At 40.3% G+C, this 19,144-nt stretch overlaps 1 protein-coding gene across 9 annotated transcripts in view; it reads right to left on the bottom strand.

The window, feature by feature from the left end:
* The window catches only part of NFIA (nuclear factor I A), a 410,936-nt gene extending 405,582 nt beyond the window's left edge, over positions 1-5,354 (bottom strand). For 4 of the 9 annotated variants that reach the window (XM_032696707.1, XM_032696708.1, XM_032696715.1 and 1 more), the window contains exons 1-3: positions 5,237-5,352; positions 4,622-4,716; positions 2,333-2,404 (exon numbers count right to left, since the gene is read on the bottom strand). The gene's annotated coding sequence lies outside the window, so the exon portion shown is untranslated. Of the gene's footprint in view, positions 1-2,332; positions 2,405-4,621; positions 4,717-5,236 lie in introns of all 9 variants that reach the window. The other 5 variants (XM_032696704.1, XM_032696709.1, XM_032696714.1 and 2 more) reach the window with 2 other exon arrangements.
* Between the last annotated feature and the right edge of the window lie 13,790 nt (positions 5,355-19,144).

The following is a 19,144-nucleotide window of genomic DNA, read 5'->3' as shown; positions in this document are numbered from 1 at the left end:
AATTGAAAGCTTAGCAGGGTATGTGGCATTTTACAAGAAGAGGATTTATATAAATATCTGCATGGAAACAATAATAGATTAGCTGCCTCTTTCCAAAATGCCTGTTTTGAAAATGCTTGCATAGATCTGTAGGCAGGTGCATAGATATTGTTTCCATGACCTCTTCCCACAGAGATCATATTCTTCTACTTTGGTTTATATGGGATTTGAATATGGATAAAGCACATTTCTAAAATTCACCAACAAGCCATACAGCAAATATCCAAATAATGCTGTCCCTTGATTTTGCTGGAGTCTTGTTTCAGCCTGGTATGCTTATCTTTCAAGCCATCTAAATCCAAGACCTTCCATCTTATTGACCTTTATTGAATATAACGCACGGGATTGACGAGCTCAAAGACAGGGCCTCTCTTTGACCGGTGGTGGCTTGTCAGCAAGGCCACTGCTTTAATTTGGGCTGAACCCGCCCCAGTCCAGATCAATGGCAGAGCTGTTAATGATGTCGACAGAGCCAGGATTTCACCCTTGGCTTCCACACTTACAATAGTCAGCTTCATTGTGATGCAGCTTTATAAGCAGGGCTTATCAAGATGAGGGGCTTCAGAAAGAGAGAACTCATATGAGGGTCAATGCCTCAAGTCACATTAAATGCAACACAGCTTAGCCCAAGTACTTCTTAGTATTTTAGTGCTTCCCCTCCACTCATGCTCAGTGTTCACTAAGTTTAACAATCAGGGTGGTTGTTCACTGATTTTAGTCCACCAAGTAAGTAATTTTCCCACTTGCTTCCGTTTTAGTCTTTCCCATAAGCTCCATTATTGCCGGTTTGCCTAATAATATTTCATTCATTGCTGAAGACCAGATACCTTGGCTATCTATCACCAGATTTTAGTGAAAAATGAGTTATTTCTTCAAGGACAGAAGAAAAATCAGTCTTAAATGGTCCATCTTGTGGAAATGCATTTTACTTTTTACCTTCCCTGTTTCATCTCCATGTTTTTTAATCAAAATTTGTTCTATTTTTTTTCCTCACAAAGGAAGTGTACAAAAGAGAACCAGGTGGGCTTTTTAGGGCAGTTTCAAAGAAAACAAAATATTTTTTTTGGAGAACATATTTGGTCAATAATTGGGTAAAAATATGCAGAAAATATTGTAAATGGCAAACCATATTTTTCTAGTATTTTTCAAAATAAAAATGTCTAATTTCAGGAATGCTGACACTTTTTGGTTAAGAATTTTCCCTCAGAGCAAGTATTTGTCATTTAAAATTTGACCTGAACCTATAATAAGACAAGACTCTCAAGGAATTGTAAGTGATATAAAAGGGGGGTTGGGGGGAGAATTAATTTACATTTGAATGTTAAATTCAGGGATGATGCAGAGCACATTTTTTTAATTTTTATTTTGTGATGGAATTGAAAAATTGATCACTCAGCTATTTTTTGCAACTTAAGGCAAATACAGGAAACCAGAGAGCTGGCTACAGTGACACAATCAAACAACACCCCTTACCACACACTAAACTCCTCTGTTACCTGTAATACTACTATAGACTGTCAGACATTGCTCTACAGTTATTACAGTGTTTTCAGTATAAACATCTAATAAGACAGAAAATAAACTTACTTTTGAAAGGGAAGAGAGTGAGAAAATAGACAAAATTAAGTGCAGCTTTGAAACTCTCCTGATTTTTTTAGGATTAGCTGCTGGGTCTGTGTTTAGCGACATAACAACCCCAAATCCAAAAGGTGCCAATTACATCACCCCCTTGACCTCTGCTAAAGCCTGGTGATGAGCACTCTCAGCTCACAGTTCTTTTGATATTTTTAGGTAAATGTTGAAATTTTCCCCTCATTCTCCCACATATTCACTCACCTGCTGCATGTTTAAGATCAGATTTTCAAAGTCAGGCATGTGAATTTGTGCAGGTACATCTGCACACATCAACATTTGAAAATCCAGCCCACAGTTCAAATGAAAAAAACCCCAGAATTCTATTCCCATGTGAGTTCTACAAATGCCTCTGAGAAAGCCAAATCATTTATTGAAATGTTTGACAAAGAAACCACATACTTTGTTGTTTTGATGCATTAGATAAGGGTCTACTTTTTTTGGAAGAAAAAGCCTTTGCTGTAAATCAGCAGCATGAAGAATTAAACATGAAAACAAAAGCATATTATTTAAAGAACAGCCTGTTCCCTAAACTGTTACTGTGCTTGGTGCCAAACCACATTTTGTGATATATCATGTACAACCTCCTCTCGCATGTTTTACTGTTATGCTTTATATGACTTGGAGTGAGAAAACCCTGATAGTTCTGCCGTAGACTTACCACAGCCATCAAAGACAGGTCCACTCACAGAGCTGCATCACAATATGACAACTTCCTCCTGGGATGATGACTCTAAAAGAGGTGGAAAAGTGTTTGTTTACTTGGAAATATGTATGAAAATCTGAATTGACTTGAAATGTAAATTAAGAGTGGATCTGTTACCCTTCATGAAACACTTGGTGGATGCAGGATAACAGTGACCTTGCTGCAAAATGCAACACACACAAAGTAGGGCCACTTCATTCTCACACAGGCCTAGAAATAGAGAGTAACCTAAACTTGAATGTGAATTTACAGTATATAAACCCTTATTATCATAGTATGCAGGCATATACCTGTAGAGGTAAATGTTAAATAGTTTATTTCACACAGGGCTATGTTATATTTAATTTACAATGGAATAACAACAAGCACACAGGCAACTACTGCAGAGCATCTCATGTCCACCAACTTTCTGCTTAAATATATATTGGGATGTTTTGGTTATGTGCCTTTATCCCCCATCACTGCATTTACTCTAACCCATTATCAAAATTCATCCTGATTAATTTTCCAAGACATACCTGAGACAACAAGCCTGATTTTCCATACTGTGGTAGAGAGAAGGGTTCAGCAGCCTTTTATAGATCTTGTTTCTAGTCTCTCACTGATAAAATCCTAAACCAGAGACACTCACAGGATACAAAAAAACCAGGTCTGACAAGTTAGCAAGGGAAAAAAAGGACTGGAGCTGGCTATGGAAGGAGTGTAAGGGGTGAAACCTGCAATAGGAAGCCAATGGGGACATCATGTGTAGAAGGTGCTGTTAACTGCTCCATTAGCTCAGGTAGAGTGGTCCAAGATGTGGTACAAAAGGTCCGAGACTCAGGAGTGACCCAGAGGGATGTCAGTGTGATGCAAGATCTGTTTTCCATTTTATTTATGATCCTTTTAGAAAGATGACAGGCAGGAACTATACTAAAATTATACATCTTTCAATGCCAAGGACTTATGGGAAAAGAGATTACAGAATCAATGTTATTCCCTCAGTTGAAATTGAACTCACTCTGTTCATATGCATTATATCTTTAATAACATAATTGCATGATGCTTTTTTCTACAACTCTCTTGCCTTATTCCTTGCACAGTTCTGACCTACACTGAGATGAACCAGGGTTGAGTAGTGAAGTAGAATCTTCTGGATCTTCACATATTGAGAAACTAGAGGTAATAAATGAGGTAGATATTCTTTGGAGTTACAAGAGAGTTAAATCCACTTAAGGCTGAGATCTAGACTCTCTAAGTACCATTACTAGAGTCAGCATGTGGTGATGGACAAATCACATAGTCAATGATATATGGTCACTTCTATGTATCTCATTTTCAGGGGGCCCAAATTGATAGTCAAGGGTTAGAAATACTGAAGTGCTGAACTAGCTGAAGGTGAGGACATAAAGGGCCATGCCAGGAACATGTAAAGTTTAACTAAGTATTTCCATAAAACACTTATAATAAACTCAAATATCAGTAAAAAAGAAGTATCAACTATGAGTATATTGAAAAGATGTAATTTTTTTAGATACACTGAAAATAGAAAGAAGCCTGAATCTAAAATTCTCTTTTATACATATTATTACTGTGAATTTAATGAATTCAAAGGAGTAAAATGACTGAGTTTAATAACTCACTAATGTCATTTAGGTCATCCAACTGCTCCAGATTTTTATCTTTCTGCATTTTATTAAAATAATGGTCATAAGAACACATTTTTCTGTAGTTACCCCAAATTAGTGTATTAATATGAAAATCTAATGTTAAATATTCTAAAATAATTATGATTTAACATTAGTATGCTTTATTTTTTCTTTCTGTACCTCATTTCCCTTCACCTTCCGGTGGTATAAGAAAAATAAATTAAATTTTGGTTGTCATATATATAAACGTGACTGTAAAAAGTGCTGTAAAAAGCTGAAGAGGAAATTAATAACTCAGGGCAGTAAACAAGGCCTGAGACCACACAGTGAACTGTGAGGAGAAACAGAAGTTTTTTTGTCCCATCTATCTTATATGTGAATAAAAAAACACACAGGCAAGTAAACGTAGCATAATGCATAGACAGAAGTAGTGCAGTCTTAATTTCAGCTTTCTAATGTTTCAACCTTTGAAGTCCCCAGTCCTTTTAACATTCCTTAAATGTTATTTCACTGTAATTACTGTGTTTGCAATGAGAGGGTTTTTTTCTCCCCCAAATGGAGTTATTTAGTATCAGTCCAGGAGGCTCTGGGAAAGGGAGAAAGGATTGTAGCTTACCTGTTTCAAATCCTTTGCACACATGGCAGATAATTCTGACCAAACTGGAAGATTTTTCCTTGAAATTTTTCATTCCAGAAGAAAGAAGTCTTCACCTGTAGGAAAACGCAGAGAAGAGCTGCTGTGGCAGTTTATTCCTGAGTTTATTCCGGGATGTGCTGCCCAGTCCCTTACCTTGGGCAGAGCCATGGTGGAGCACATCCAGCTCAAGAGGGAGGCAAGTGCGTGTCACATAAGAGCGGATGAGCAAAACCTTATGGTTTATGAGACAGTTTCGGTGAACTGTGTTTATATTATGGTTGGGCAAAGGTGCAAGCTTTGTGCTTTTTTTTTTCCCTAAAAAGGGAAAACCACAGAAAGAAACGGAGATGAAAAGGAAACAAGTAAACAAATGTGGTTTTACAGAAACTGAGGGACAATTTATCCTCAGCACAGCAAGCGAAAACTTGGAAAACATTTGGAAAAGTCAGAAAACAAGTTAAAGTTGGTTGGCAGACTGACAGAGCTGACAGCTAAAACTACCCCTGGCATATTGACAACAGTGTGGCATCAATCTGTGTGTAACAACCTATCCTTGAAAAACTCCATCCTGGATTTAAGCTAGCACTTCCTAACCTTTTCTCTACCCAGCCTCCAAGCTGCGGTGTGGAAAAAGTTTTCAGACATGACTTTTAACTCGTTTACGATCAGGGGCCGGCGCTCCCCCTCAGATCGCCATCATGGCGGCTGCCTCAGCCCCGCTCCCTCAGGGACTCGTCTCCCTCCCTCATGCTGCACTGGTCAGCATAGACACCCTCCTCAGCTGCCTGCTCACCTCTTGTCTGGGGTCTTGCATCTACTCCCCATTCCCACTTTCTTTATTCAGGACATTATTCCGTTCCCTAAAGCACGGCCATGGCAGAAAGATGAGGAGCCTCGTGGCTTCTCTTGTTGTAGCCCATTCCACTGCAGGCTGTGTGCTGCCTGAGGGGGCCCTGAGCACCCTTCCTCACAAGGTTATTAATTATTGCTGCAAGGTTGTTATACAACTGCAGTACTTGTCTACACAAGTGTAGGGCTGTGTCTGCTGGCACCTGACTGTGCTGGAGGAGGAAACAGCCACAGGGTTTTTCCCGCTATGGCTGTTGGTGAGAGGGATGGGACCTCCTGTCCTTAAAAGCCACAAATGTGATTCTTAGGACTGACCCAGTACTTTTCTGGCAGCATAAAACCTGGAAGAAAGGAAGCTGAAGGAAGACCACCTTGCTCTCTACACCTCCCTGAGAGGAGGGTGGAGCCAAGTTTGGGCGTCGGGCTCTTCTCCCAGTGAAAGAGGAACCAGACAAGAGGAAGCAGCCTAAAGTTGCACCAGGTGAGGCTGAGATTGGATATTAGGGAAAATTTCTTTTTCAAAAGGGTTGTCAAGTTCTTGTACAGGCTGCCCAGGATGGTGGTGAAGTCCCTATCCCTGGAGGGATTTAAAAGATGTGTGTGGATGTGGCACTTGGGGGCACTGCTTAGTGGTGGGCTTGGCAGTGCTGAGGGGACATTTGGACTCAGTGGTCTGACAGTGCTTTTCTAAGCTCAGCGATTCTGTGATTTTATGATTCTGATGTAGGAAGTAGAAAGTAGTTACAGTAAAGTCTGAGCTGAGGACCAGCAGCAGCTGAGTTGTATGGAGGTTTGAGGTGCAGACCCCCTCACCGTGTTACGTTGCTGTCTATTGTTGCATGAAGCTATATAAATGAATGCCATGATACCACTTTCTGGGCAATTTCCAGCTGCATCCACTGTTTGCTGGTGATGGTTAAGGCATCCATATCTCTGTAAAGCTGTATGGGCATGCTCTGCCTCTTAGCAAGCTATTGACTATCAGATCTCACCTGAGGTGTGGTGGTAGCAATACCTATGATCATCCTCTACCACCTGCAGCTTCAGACCCAAGAAAAATGGGTTTAAAAGGTTGTTATCATGCAACGAGCTCACGTACTGCCATATAAGATGTCATGGAAGTTCTTTCCATGTTATTACTACACCTTAAAAATAGCCTTCTGTTTTGAGACCCCTTGGTGTTCTCAGATTATCTGTATTTATACATTTCTTGTGGTCCTAAGATCCCTATGTGTTTAGCTGGATGATACACAGATAGCCTGAGTTGTCAGTCACTCTCTCCATCGCTCGAGAGCCTCACCTCACTTCTATAGACAGCTTTATATAATATCCCCAAGTGATTCAGCTCGAACACCTTGAATACATCAAAGATATCCGTATGTAAGATGTCAGCTTCTAGGAGGATGCAGCCAAAGGTTGCCCTGCACAGCTCATACGCAGGTTATGATGACTATACTGTTTTGATTATAAAAGAAAGCTGTGCTTTCTCACTCGTGGTATGCCCAGCTATCATCTGCTGCCTCATGCCACATTGAGGTTGATACTTAGCAACTGAGGGGGGGGAAAAGTGAATTGCTAACATCTGTTTTATCATTTTTTTGGTGAATGAAAAACCAAACAGAGACCCTACTTTTGCCTCGATCATTCAAAACAATGAAGTTTACACAGACTTGATGCCATCATGTGTTGCATTTCTAGCAAACCAACTTAACAAATTATTTTAAAGGTAATGCTAAAAGAAAAAAAAGCTCATATATACTGTCACATAGACAACTTGTAATCCAGCCCAGCAGATTGCAGACTTTGGACACTTGGCTTTTGTGTCGTTGGTCACTGTATTCCACTTGAGGAAATCTATCAGAAAACTGAAGATTGCTTTTCTTTCATATTTCTCATGTGCTACAGCCATGTGAATAGTGGGTCTGTTTGGTTCCCAACTGCAAAAACAAATAAAAATTCCATCTTTAACACTTAGGAAACTGTCTATTTTTAGTTTGGTTTCCTATGGAAACAAGGCATCTGTGATCAGGCTGTCTCTGTGCATGTATCTGTCCTTGTGTACCCCCTAATAATTTTTGAATCTAGTGGCCTTTTCCAACCCAGTGTGATGAAACGACAGAAGTTTCAGGGTAACTGGGTTCTAACAAATTTCCAAAAATAAGGAGCTAGACAGATGAAAAAAAATGTTGATGTTGCACAGCTGAGGGAAAGGTGCAGCATGAACTTACACATTATGAGACTCCAGAGAATCTATGGAGGTGAGCGCTGCAGTAAACAACAGGACTATACGGAAAAGCTTCAGTCCAAGGTCATGCTTTTATACACCTTAAGTTCATAAGACACCAGGTTTAATTCATTCCACTGCTCACACCATTATTAGTTTAATACTTGCAGTGGTCTCCCTTCACAGTCAGAAGATTAGAATTCTCCCCTTTCCCCATAACCAGCAAAGAATCTGGCCCCAGATGTTTTCAGATTTGACCTGTCATTGGGGTCAGAGGATCAGGATCATGGGATACTGGTCTATGAAATTAAAGCTACTCAAATGGTATAGACTTCTATATCAGAAAGCTTCAGGGAATGCCTGGAAGCAAGATGTTTTTGGGAATTAACCAGTGAGCCCTTCAAGGAGAAGAAAATAATGTAGAACTCAGCTCTCCTTTTTATCAGGCAACTAAAATATGTGAACAAATTAAGAAATAACTGTTAAGGATGTGTTGGTTTGGGGATAATGAAGAGAAGAAATGGGAACAGCAGCTGAATAGACTTTGGTATGAAGAGTTGCTAACTTAGATTATTTTGTTAATTTTTAGTTGAATCGATCCCCTGCTCTGTCTTCAGTCTTCTCAAGGTTGTCCAGAGCTGGAAAACAGCCAGCTGAAAGAAGTGTCTTTTGGGGTAAGGAAACTGGAACATAACACAGAATAGTTACTAGTACCTGTGTGAAGCTGACTTAGATTGCAGACTGAGAGATGTTACAGCTGACCTAGTGCAGGTCCACTCTGGAACTGGTGTCTCTGAGGCAAGAAGGGAAAGACACTCCTTCTTCTCTGTGAGCTGCATCTGAATCTGTACAGATACATTTCTGCAGGCTTTCATCCAAATTAATAAACTCTATCCTCGAGGCAGTTGCTTGTGGATCTGTGTTGTGTAAGTACTGTATAGAGACTTATTGGCCCAAGCTGGTGCTTGCTTGTAGCTCTCTGCACTGTGCCCTGTTGTACAGAAGCACATAACCTGACCTATTAGGAGCTGTGGGTGTAGACGGTGTGATATGGGAAGTTAACGAGGCTGGCAAACTGGGGAGAACTGCAGCTCCCACTTTCCCTGGAGACCAAAAGTTTTTCAAACCCTGCTAAGGTCTGCAGAGAAATTTCAGCTGATTTGTAGCTTTTTTCCATTTTCTAGGCTTATAAGAACTCAGCATCCTGGGAGATAAGCCTTTCAGTATGGAAACAGTCTTTCTAACAAAAAATAGCCTGGCTCTAGAGGTGCTTCCTTACAGCTCTGACAGAGACCTCTGACAGAGGCCTAATCTCTCTTCCTGTGGTTGTCATAGAACCTTGGATGGATGGAGTTGACAAGGACATTTATCCTCACCGTAGTGGTCTGAGGAGGAGGTCCCACAAAGTAAATATTTTAGATTTTTGCTACAATATTACAATTGCCATTTCTATCATGTTGCAATCGTTGCTTCATCCTGCTCTGTGTAATGTGCTATCAAAATCAGTTCTGCTGCTTATTTGTCACTGTATGGACATTACAGTTAAAGACTTCGTAATTTCTGGTCTTTTATATGGAACAATAATGAAAATCTTCAGAAAATAAAAATAGGCAAACATATCTGTCTGCCTGAATCTGAAAGGCAATATCTTTTAGTTGTACAGGTGTTTTTTTTTCCAATTGCCACAACACTTACCATAATTAATTTAAAAATAGAGTTTAGAAAGCAGTTGGTATAATTAATGTATTGATCTAGTTTTCCATTATGTCGTTGGCACAGGTGAAAAATGTACTTTTGATGAAATTGTTGATTAAAACTACCAAAGAATCCATTATACCTAGCTTACGTTCCCTTACCTAATGAAGCAGATAGATATAAAATGAAGGAAGGCCATATTGACCTTTAGCAGAAATATATATGGCATATAACTTGATACCTATAAGATAATTAATATTAATCTGACCTTTTTAGTTTTGTGAACTACAGTTCTGTTACTAATAGCAGCTACATAATGTGTTGTATGTTTTCACTGAAGAGGTCATGCACTGGCTAAGAGAAGGAAAATGTGGATTAGCTCAGCTGTTCTCAGCATCTCATAGATTCAGGGCAGGGAGGGGGAACATCTCCATCTTCCCTCCCAACCCTCTCATACACCTTAGTAGGTCAGGAATGTGCATAGTGCTTCTTCTGTGGGCATAATGCTTTGAGGGAGGAACACCAGACTACTGATCAGCATGAGAAAGTGCAGAAAGAGTTAAATCGGGATGTTGGGTGGTTTCAGCAAGGCAATCCCAGTCCTGTGCTGGTCCTCCCCCTGAGCAGGGACCATCAGTACACGGTTTGTCCAGCATCTAATGTGATCATACGACAATGTTATTTTACATGATAAGATAACGTGAGCTATGTGAGTATGTGACTGTGGCTTGCCTAGCATGGAATTACTCAAAAATGACTTTTGTTTTCAAAATTCAGATCAACCCTCAGTTAAAATAACTTAAAGTATAGACAGTCCTAAAACAAACACAGGGTACTCTGTAACAGCCTTTTAAAGAATGTTCTATTCACAAACATTTTCTAACTATTGAGTCAGTGATTGGACTTTCCTAAGATTTAAAAAAATCCTGGATGTTTGCTGCATTATTTAGCAGCAGCTGTCCTTCATGTTGGCCTAACAATAAAATTTCTGCCTCAGTTTCTCTATGGTCATTTGTTTAATGTTAGCACTTTGATCCCCAGTAGAACTTAGTTGATCTTTAAGGTCTCTTCCAACTCAAACCATTCTATGATTCTATGGTTCTATGAAATTAGAAATTTTTTTTTCAGGAAAAAACAAAAGATTCCAAAGCAAAATCCTATTCTCTTTGGTCTGAGTCAAGTGCAGATCTTTACAGTCAAGCCAGTATGCCCAGTGCTGTCTCTGTTCACACCTCTTAAAGCTCATGAAGGCATTTGTATTGCATCTGCAGCCAAAGGTGCCCTCTGAGAGGAAACTCACAAGGATATGTGGATAAATGTTTCATCTGCATTGGACATGTCTAGTTGTTAGCCGAGGCAGTTCTGTTACTACATGCCTCTGCAAAATACTCTCCAAATGTCAAAAAAAAAAATGGGTGAAGACGCAGACAAATCCTTATCTTCCCCTCCTTCAAAGCGTGTCCAGCTTTCCCAGCCATCCGAGTGCTGCCTATTGCTCTGCTTCTACCCTGCTGTTCTCCCATGGTATCGCTCCCTTCTGCGCTTTGAGTGCCACACAGCTGACCCCAGACACTTCTGTACGTACAGTTTGCTGCATAATCACACAGGAAGGCTCCACATTTCCAAAACTAAATTCTTTATTAGGAGCACTGGTTAGCACTGAGCTGTGACTGCAGCCGGCGCTCCAGCCATTCTCATTCAGGCTGAATCCTTGGGTGCCTTCACTCCTGCAACTCCTGCTCCTCCCTTCAAATTCTAGACAGGCTGTTATCAGCAGTTGTCTGCCTGCTATAGAGACCAAATGGAAAGATTCCCCTTTCTCAGGATCACCACCTATACCAAGTTTTTCAGCTTCACATTTCTTCCCTGTTTTTTATTTGACTGTACTTCAGTGAATTACTCTTCACTCCTTTCCAGGGTCTATGACTTCTCCCTAAATGTCCTGGTAAATTCTCCCTTTTTTACCACTCCCTTCTCTTTCTTATGGACACTTGCACTGTAGACTCTTTCCCAGTTTCCTGCTTATTATCATCTGCCTGTTTCATAGTTCACCTGGCTTTCATCCTACAGCATTTTGATCCCCTTGGGATCAGCAACATTGCCCTTCTCTCAGTTCTTGGTCTATTAATATATACATATGTATACATACATATATATATGTGTGTCTGAATATATGACTAGATTGTTATGCAAACTGTGTATGCTCAATCCATAAATAAAATATTTGAGAACATTTTTATATTTCTGTCTTTTTACAGTCAGCAGTATAACCATCACTTCTTTTAAAAATGCTTGCAACTCTTTTTCTGGCTAATATAAATAATGTAAATAATTCATATATTTAGTAATGATAAATATTCATATTTCATTTGAACCAGACAATGGTTGTATAGATTAAATTAAACTGCTTTGGATTCAATAGCTGGCAGTCACCCATGCCAAATAAGGGATTTTAGTAATACTTTATTTAAAGTATAGAACTACCAGAAATGGGAGGTGACGAGGAAAGGAAATGGACTCTCTTACCCAAACATGTAACACATCTGTCTATTGACTGTACTTTCTTCAGGCGTGGCTGCAAGCAAATATATTTATTCTGGAACAGACTAAATGGGTGCTGAAAGGAAGAATACAGTTTGCATACTTTATGAGCATGAATGGCTGTGTCAGAGTCTCTTACTGGTTTTAGAGGTCAATTCTTAGTGAGTCGTACTCCTCTTGCCTGAGGAAGCTTAGTAATTTTGGGGACCATTTGAAAAAAACCAAATGAAACAGTAAAAAAAGAGTAATGAAATAGAAATCTGTCCTCAAAGTAACAAAGATTTTTTTCCCTTATTTAAAGCTGGATTTTCACTTGTCCGAAATTTTCATCATTGCTCAGAAACAGGACCTTCTTAAACATGGAGCAGGTGTGAATTTTAACTGTGGGAGAGATTTAGGGATTCTGCTTTGTAAATTTGGAGAAATAGTGTTTTCCTTCCTTCCTGTTCCAATTAATTGTGCAAATATGGGTCCAGGGCGGGAAGGAAAGTGCTCATGTTTTCTTTTTGTGTTTCCTTGATGTTTGTCTACCTTCATAAATCTGTAAAAAGGGCTACGAGGCAGGAAGTGTGGGAGCTGATGTACATTTTCTTGCTCAGGAAGTTGGAGTGAACATGGCTGGAACTGTTCTGAGCACTCTACGTAAACCAGAAAAAATTCATAGGCCAAAGCAAACAGTGCTTCCAGACCAGATGAGGTAGGACCACCTGTCTTTAGCAAATCTCAGGCAAGGAGCTCTGCAGAACAGGATAGAGAGTTTTCTCCAAACAATTGCTCAAATGCTACATATATCCTCAAAGGAAAAATACGTAATTTTTAAGCCAGTCTGAGTTTATGTTAAAATCCTGCTGAAGACAAAGCAGTTGTATTTTAACATGCATTATCTAGTCAAGGACAATAATGGGAGTTAGCTAGATAAACATGTATAGAATTTATATATATGGCTCTGGTTTGTGGGCTAAATATACAGTGTGTGTCTTTCTGTTCACATCAGGCTATTCTGGACTGGGCCTTTAAAGTATGAATGTAATTTCCAAGGTCAGTGGTTTATGGGTTCAAATTATTTAGTGAGCTGATTTCCAAAATAGCTGGAGATGAGGACAATGGGATGCTTGGGGTCAGAACAGAGGGGGAATGAAATGGGGAGAGCTTTGGGTCAGTGGGTTCCCCGAGAGGATTCCCCAGTTTGCTGCCAGCAGCCTTGTAAGTTACAGAGACATTAATAAACACTTTCTGTTATTATTTTTGTTTGCTTCTGTGTTCTTTCCAGCATTCATCAGGATTTAGGGCAAGAAGAATGTGCCAGTAATGGGAGGCAAACACTGAGATGGCCAATGGAAATATTCTTCTTTTTCTTATGCATGCTCCCCATAAAACATTTGCAGGTGGGCCGTCTGGAATCACAGCCATGACTCTGCCTGGTGTTATTTCCTCATTTGTTGTTTTCTCCATCTGCTCATTTATTTTCCTGGTTATGGTCTTCTTCTCTCTGTCTCCATTTCCCCCTGCTCATTTGTATAAGTAGAAATATCCTTCCCTCCAGCAACAGCGTAATGTGCTTTCCCTTTCATGTATATATTTGGTTTGCAAATAGATAGCTTAAAGAGCTGAGGCAAGACAGAGAAGCCATCATCAAATTCCAGTAGGACCTTCATGTGTTTAGACTATATTCCTGCAGATTTTTTCCCAAATAAATGATTTTGGCCATGGCAAGTCACAATCTAAACACACAGTGATGAAGCTTTATTCAGGGCAGGTAATGTGGGAGATGAGAGAACACAATGCAGGCTCAGTCACCATCTCAGCTGGGCACTCAGAAGGTGCTGTTCAAAACGTATAGATTCTGCCTGGCTCCTGGAAAGGAGGGGTGGCTTTTGTTCATGATGGCTGCCAGTTGTGGGGTGGTTCTGCTCTGTTTGTGCTTTGCCAGGGAGAATTGCAAGGAAATGGAAATCTAACCTACAATTTTTCCCTGGGTTGAGAAGATATTGGGTCTGACCTTTGGATGGTGTAAACCATGAGCAAATTAGTGGATTAATTAAAGGAGCACAAGAAGGGGGGGCAGCCTCTTTCCTGTCAGATGGTGGTGAGGGCTACTGTACTCTCAGTTCCCTGCTAAATCTGCCCTTTCACAAAAGCATGTGAGTGTGATATTATAATGTGTTATTGTGATTTTCAGCTACCCTTTCTGCCTGGAAGTGAATTTTGATCTGCAGCACTGGGGAGCTGCTGGAGGCTGGTGGATAAGGGTCGCTGGCAGTGTGGGATGAACTGTTTTCTCTGCTAAAACTTACAGGGTTTGACAATTATTTCAGGATTTCCCTCTAGAAAAGGTTTCTCAGCTTTTCCACAGACCCACTGTCTGACCTCTGGCCACCTCAGTCACCTTTCTATACCTCTCTCTCATCTGTCTCATCTGTTCAGACTTTTAGCTCTTGAGAGCAACCACAGTCTCTTAAAGTGTATTTATTTTGTACAGTACCTAGCACTGTGGGGCTCCTGCTCAGTTGGAACCACTGGGTGTGACTGCAATGTAAATACTGAGTAATAATAATAGCATATGTGGGGGTGTAGAAACAGGGAGAGAGAGAAAAATATTTTCCCCATTCTTGTCTGCTTTTTGTTGTTGTTCTATTTCCTATTCACAGAAAGCATACAATACTGATTAATGAAAAATTTCTGGCTCCAGTTCAGTATCTGGCTTCAGTACATTTGCTATTTGATATCTGAGATATGTACAACATGTTCACAGTGAATTCTCCAACTGAAAACAGTAGAGTTCAAACCAAGTCAATTAATTCACAGAGTGAATGGATTCAAGCCCAGATTCTCGTGCCTTGTGGAGGCCTCTTTGAGTCTCCTGCCAAAAGATATCTGTTTATAAATGCAGTAAACGTAACTATTTGATACTTATAGCTCTTAGAGCCTTATGTGATTTTTTTTCCTTGTTATGGCTGATCTCTGATAATTGAGTTACATTTTGCAGACATTTCAGGCATTCTCTGTCTCTCTGTGCTTTCTTCCCCCCCTGGCGCTCCGGCTCAGCCAGTGCTCTGGACGGTTTCACATTTCCTTTCTCTTTGTTGCCTTGAATATTCTGCTGAAGTAAGGCATAACAAAACTGTATCCAAAATCCATACATACTTGTAGCCAGGCTCTGTCTTAAACCTGCTTTGTGGTTCTTGCCTGAGAAACTTTTCTGTGGAAGGAGAGATAAAACCTTATAATGAAAATGACTGTTGTGTTCTGTATCGATGGTCCGAGAACATTAATAATAGATCTTTGTTGAGTAGTATCTCTCATCCCTTACACTCATGCATTTAATCAACTGATGTATATAGTACAGTAGGCATTTTTGAAAAACATTCATCTCTTATGTGGAATATAGCAGGTAATGTTATAAAACCAAATAGAAAAAAAAACAATATGAGAGGAACATCTTTATCCATGTGAAAAATTAAATTGTGGAGAGTGGAAATTTGGGCAGGACATGTGGGCTAGCATTTCTTTTCTAACAGGAAACATTCAGGACTTATTTCATTTATTCATTAAATCTAAGTTTCTTTATTTTTCATCTCCTTGTTTTGTTCTCTCCTTTCTTTCTCCCTCCAACGGAGGGTGCCCAGGGCTCTTTTATTTGTGCTTTCCTCCCTCCAAGTGAGGGTGCCTCATGGCACTTTTATTTGTGCTTTCCTCTCTTCTCTTCATACCCTTTACCCATTTTTTCACCTGCCCATTCAGCACATTCACCTGCTGTCTTTACACCCCCTGTATTCTGACCTTCTGCTTTTGAACTCTTTCTGACCATCCACCTTCCTGGCTGTTTTGCTGTAACTAAAATGCTTTATAGACAGAAGTAAACTCCTAATGTATCCTTAACATTTCTTTCACACCGTTTGTTCTTTATGATCCTTGGCTGCACCACTCTTCCCTTGCTGCTTAGGTCTGCAGCCGGTGATGGTCAGGTTTGACTCAGAAAATGAGGAATTAATTTGGTCACAGAACCATAGTCATGTGGGTTGGAAAAGCCTGTGCCAGGGCTGGACAGCCCTTTCAGTGAAGAAATTTTCCCTGATATCCAACCTAAACCTCCCCTAGAGCAACTTGAGGCTGTTTCCCCTTGTTTGTCCTGTCCCTTGTTCCCTGGGAGCAGAGCCCTATCCCCACCTGGTTCCACCCTCCTGTCGGGGAGCTGGAGAGAGAGAGAAGGTCCCCCCTGAGCCTCCTTTTCTACAGCCTGGAGAACTCCAGCTCCCTCAGCTGGTCCAAACAAATGACACCAGTAAAGATTATTTTCCTTGCCTATCTATCTGACAAATTCTTCTAATTATTTATCCTGTTTCACCTCATCATCCTTACTGTTTTCTTAGTCTTTTGGATGCTTCCTTGCCTTAATCTGTACTATGTTCTTATGTCTTTTGTTGTAGTACCCATCCACTCCTGCACCCGGACAAGCTGCTCTTGAACCAGAATCTCATATGAACAGCTCTGTTTTATATATATTTTGTTTTCAGATTTCTATTTGTATTATATATATAGCCATATTAGGCACAGCACACTGAGTGCCACCGTCTCCTTTTGGTTCTCAGGTTTCACCTCTATGATAAAACCAAAATAAAATCAGTCAGTGAAAGAGACCTGGAGAGAGAGGAAAGATTAATAATATCCACATTTTAAAGGTACATTAAAAATGTATACATCATTATATTAGTCCTGAATGGCAGGAGTTGTTTGATTCTGTGCATTTCTGCAGCACCCAGCACAATGGCATCCCATTCTCCTATATTATCACAAATGCTTCTGGGAAGGAGCTGTAACAGATGAGAACTTCCTAACACTTGTTGAAGCATCAGAATGTTTTATTTAACCACCTAAAGAGAGGTTACATGAGGCTGGTACAATATCAAATGAATATGTATTGTCCTCAATATTTTTAGACTAGGAATTAGAGGAGAGTTTGTAGCTGCCAGAAGCTCTGGAATGCCCTCACCAAAAGGATAGAGTTTCAAGAGCAACTTTAATGAATTAATGAAAGAGATCGTAAAACAGGATAATGGCAATCTGGAAACCACTGTTTCTGATCATGTAGCTTGGACTGGTTTGATTTGTTGATTTGTTATTCGCAACAGGGTGGTGAAAAGAGATTTGATCAGTGAACATGAGTTCTGTTGTATTTGTGTGGTGTTTAACTAATTCCATGCTTTAGGGCTTCTACTTTCCTCTAAAAGAATAGGAACGGGCTAGATAGAACAGGTAGTATGTAGTAGACTAGATGTAGATATAAGTGTAGTATCTAAAAGACAGTTTATTGTTTTCAGTGGTGTATCCTGTGCTCGAGTGTGTCCAGGGAAAGGCAACACGCAATGAAAGATTTGGAACATAAGTCCAAATGGAGAAAAGGAGGCTTAGGGGGGACCTTCTCTGTCTCTACAGCTCCCTGACAAGAGAGTGGACCCGGGTGGGGGTCAGGCTCTACTCCCAGGGAAGAAGCAACAAGACAAGATGAAATGGCCTCAAGTTGCTCCAGGAGAGGATTTGGTTGGATATTTGGAAAAATTTCTTCACTGAAGAAAGGTCAAGCATTGAAACAGGTTCCTCAGGCTTCCTCAGGGAAGTGGTAGAGTCACCATCCCTGGAAGCATTAAAAAAATGAGTAGAGGTGTCACTTCATGATATGGTTTAGTGGGTGGTACTTGGTCAAAGGTTGGACTTGATGATCTTGGCGGTCTTTTCCAACCTTAATGATGCTATGATTCTATGATCTTAGTTGCTTGGACTGACTGGTAGGTTTGGCTGCATATGCTCAGCTCCCAAAATCTAGAGACCCTCCTGCTCCCAGTCAATGGCAGAGAACTTTCCACTGCCCTGCAGCAAGGACCCTGAGCTTGCTTGCGGTCTTTGGGATGCATTTGGTGTCACATGAAAGGGGTGTTCTGTGGCCTGTCCTGGCTCCAGTGTCTGTGCTGGGGTTCCCCCAGCTCCAAGGGCTCAGAAGCATTGCGGGATGAAGCCTTTCCCAGCAGCTCCCATTGCTGTTTGCCAGCCATATCCTGCCTGTGTGTGGAAGCACTGAGGCTGTGCCTGGCAGATGCTGCTCAGCTCATAGGATCCCTGCACAGGGTGCTAGAACCTTCCACAGGCAGTAGCAGTGCTGTCAGCACTACCACGCTGAGCTGTTATTTGTGGTATATTCCGATAAGGAAAGATAGCTGAGGAAATAAGTGTCAAAACTTAAATCATTTCACATTGTAAACTGTTGAACTGCTTTAATCCTATGATAGTTCTGCTTGTTTCAGTTTATTTAAGTTCAGTCGCAGCTAGAAAATAAGTTCCTTTGTATTTTTGCAACTGCAAGTAAACCTTGCCAGCAGTAAAAAGAGGGAAAAAGGTGAAGGGTTGAAACAGTAAAGCCTAGAAAATAATGAAATGTCAGCATTACTGTGCTGGTAGCAGATCCCTAGAAAACCAGCAAAGAGTAAAACCAATAATGTTAAACAGCCAGGACTAGCAAATCTAAGAAGTAAATCTTTTGGACCCCAGGACAGTCTTCCATTACAAGCAATTCCCAGGAAGGTGAAGGAAGGCTTTTGTTAGAAAGTCAGAGAGGTCAAGAGCAGTTCTTTCTTCTACTTCTCTCCTTAGAGCATTTATTAAAGTTATCATCCTATATCTGTTTCACCTTGTATTGAAGAATTCTCCCGAATTTTATCCTGAGACAAAACTTTGTGTAGGCCAATTTAAAAAAGCCATCCAACAGATTCTTCACTGCACTTATCTTGCATAATACATATACACCTATATATATCTATATATATACTTATATATATATCTCTATATATATAGGTAGAATTTCATTCCAGCATTGCTCATGTGTAGTAGGAAGCACTCACATAGCAAAGTATGATTTCCATCCTCCTGCTTCAGTATCACATGGCCAAGGCATCCCATCCCATCCTGAGGACACTGTCTGATTGAAAACATGTGAAACCAAATATTTTGTCATCAACCTCCAACTGTAACAGATTTTCAGGAAACTTTTCAACTATTTCAAATAAACACAGTGTGTTGATAGAAAAGTTCTGAGCAGGAGGAAGAATGTCTAAATTAATCCATTTTAAGCTGTGAATTAATCATAGCTTCAGAAATGGCTTCTGTCATGCTACAGGTTTGATGTCTCCCTCCCGAAATTTTAC

This window comes from Chiroxiphia lanceolata, chromosome 9, assembly GCF_009829145.1.
Source record: "Chiroxiphia lanceolata isolate bChiLan1 chromosome 9, bChiLan1.pri, whole genome shotgun sequence".
In the NCBI taxonomy this organism is placed as follows: domain Eukaryota; kingdom Metazoa; phylum Chordata; class Aves; order Passeriformes; family Pipridae; genus Chiroxiphia; species Chiroxiphia lanceolata.
This window is presented reverse-complemented; position numbering and strand designations above follow the sequence as displayed.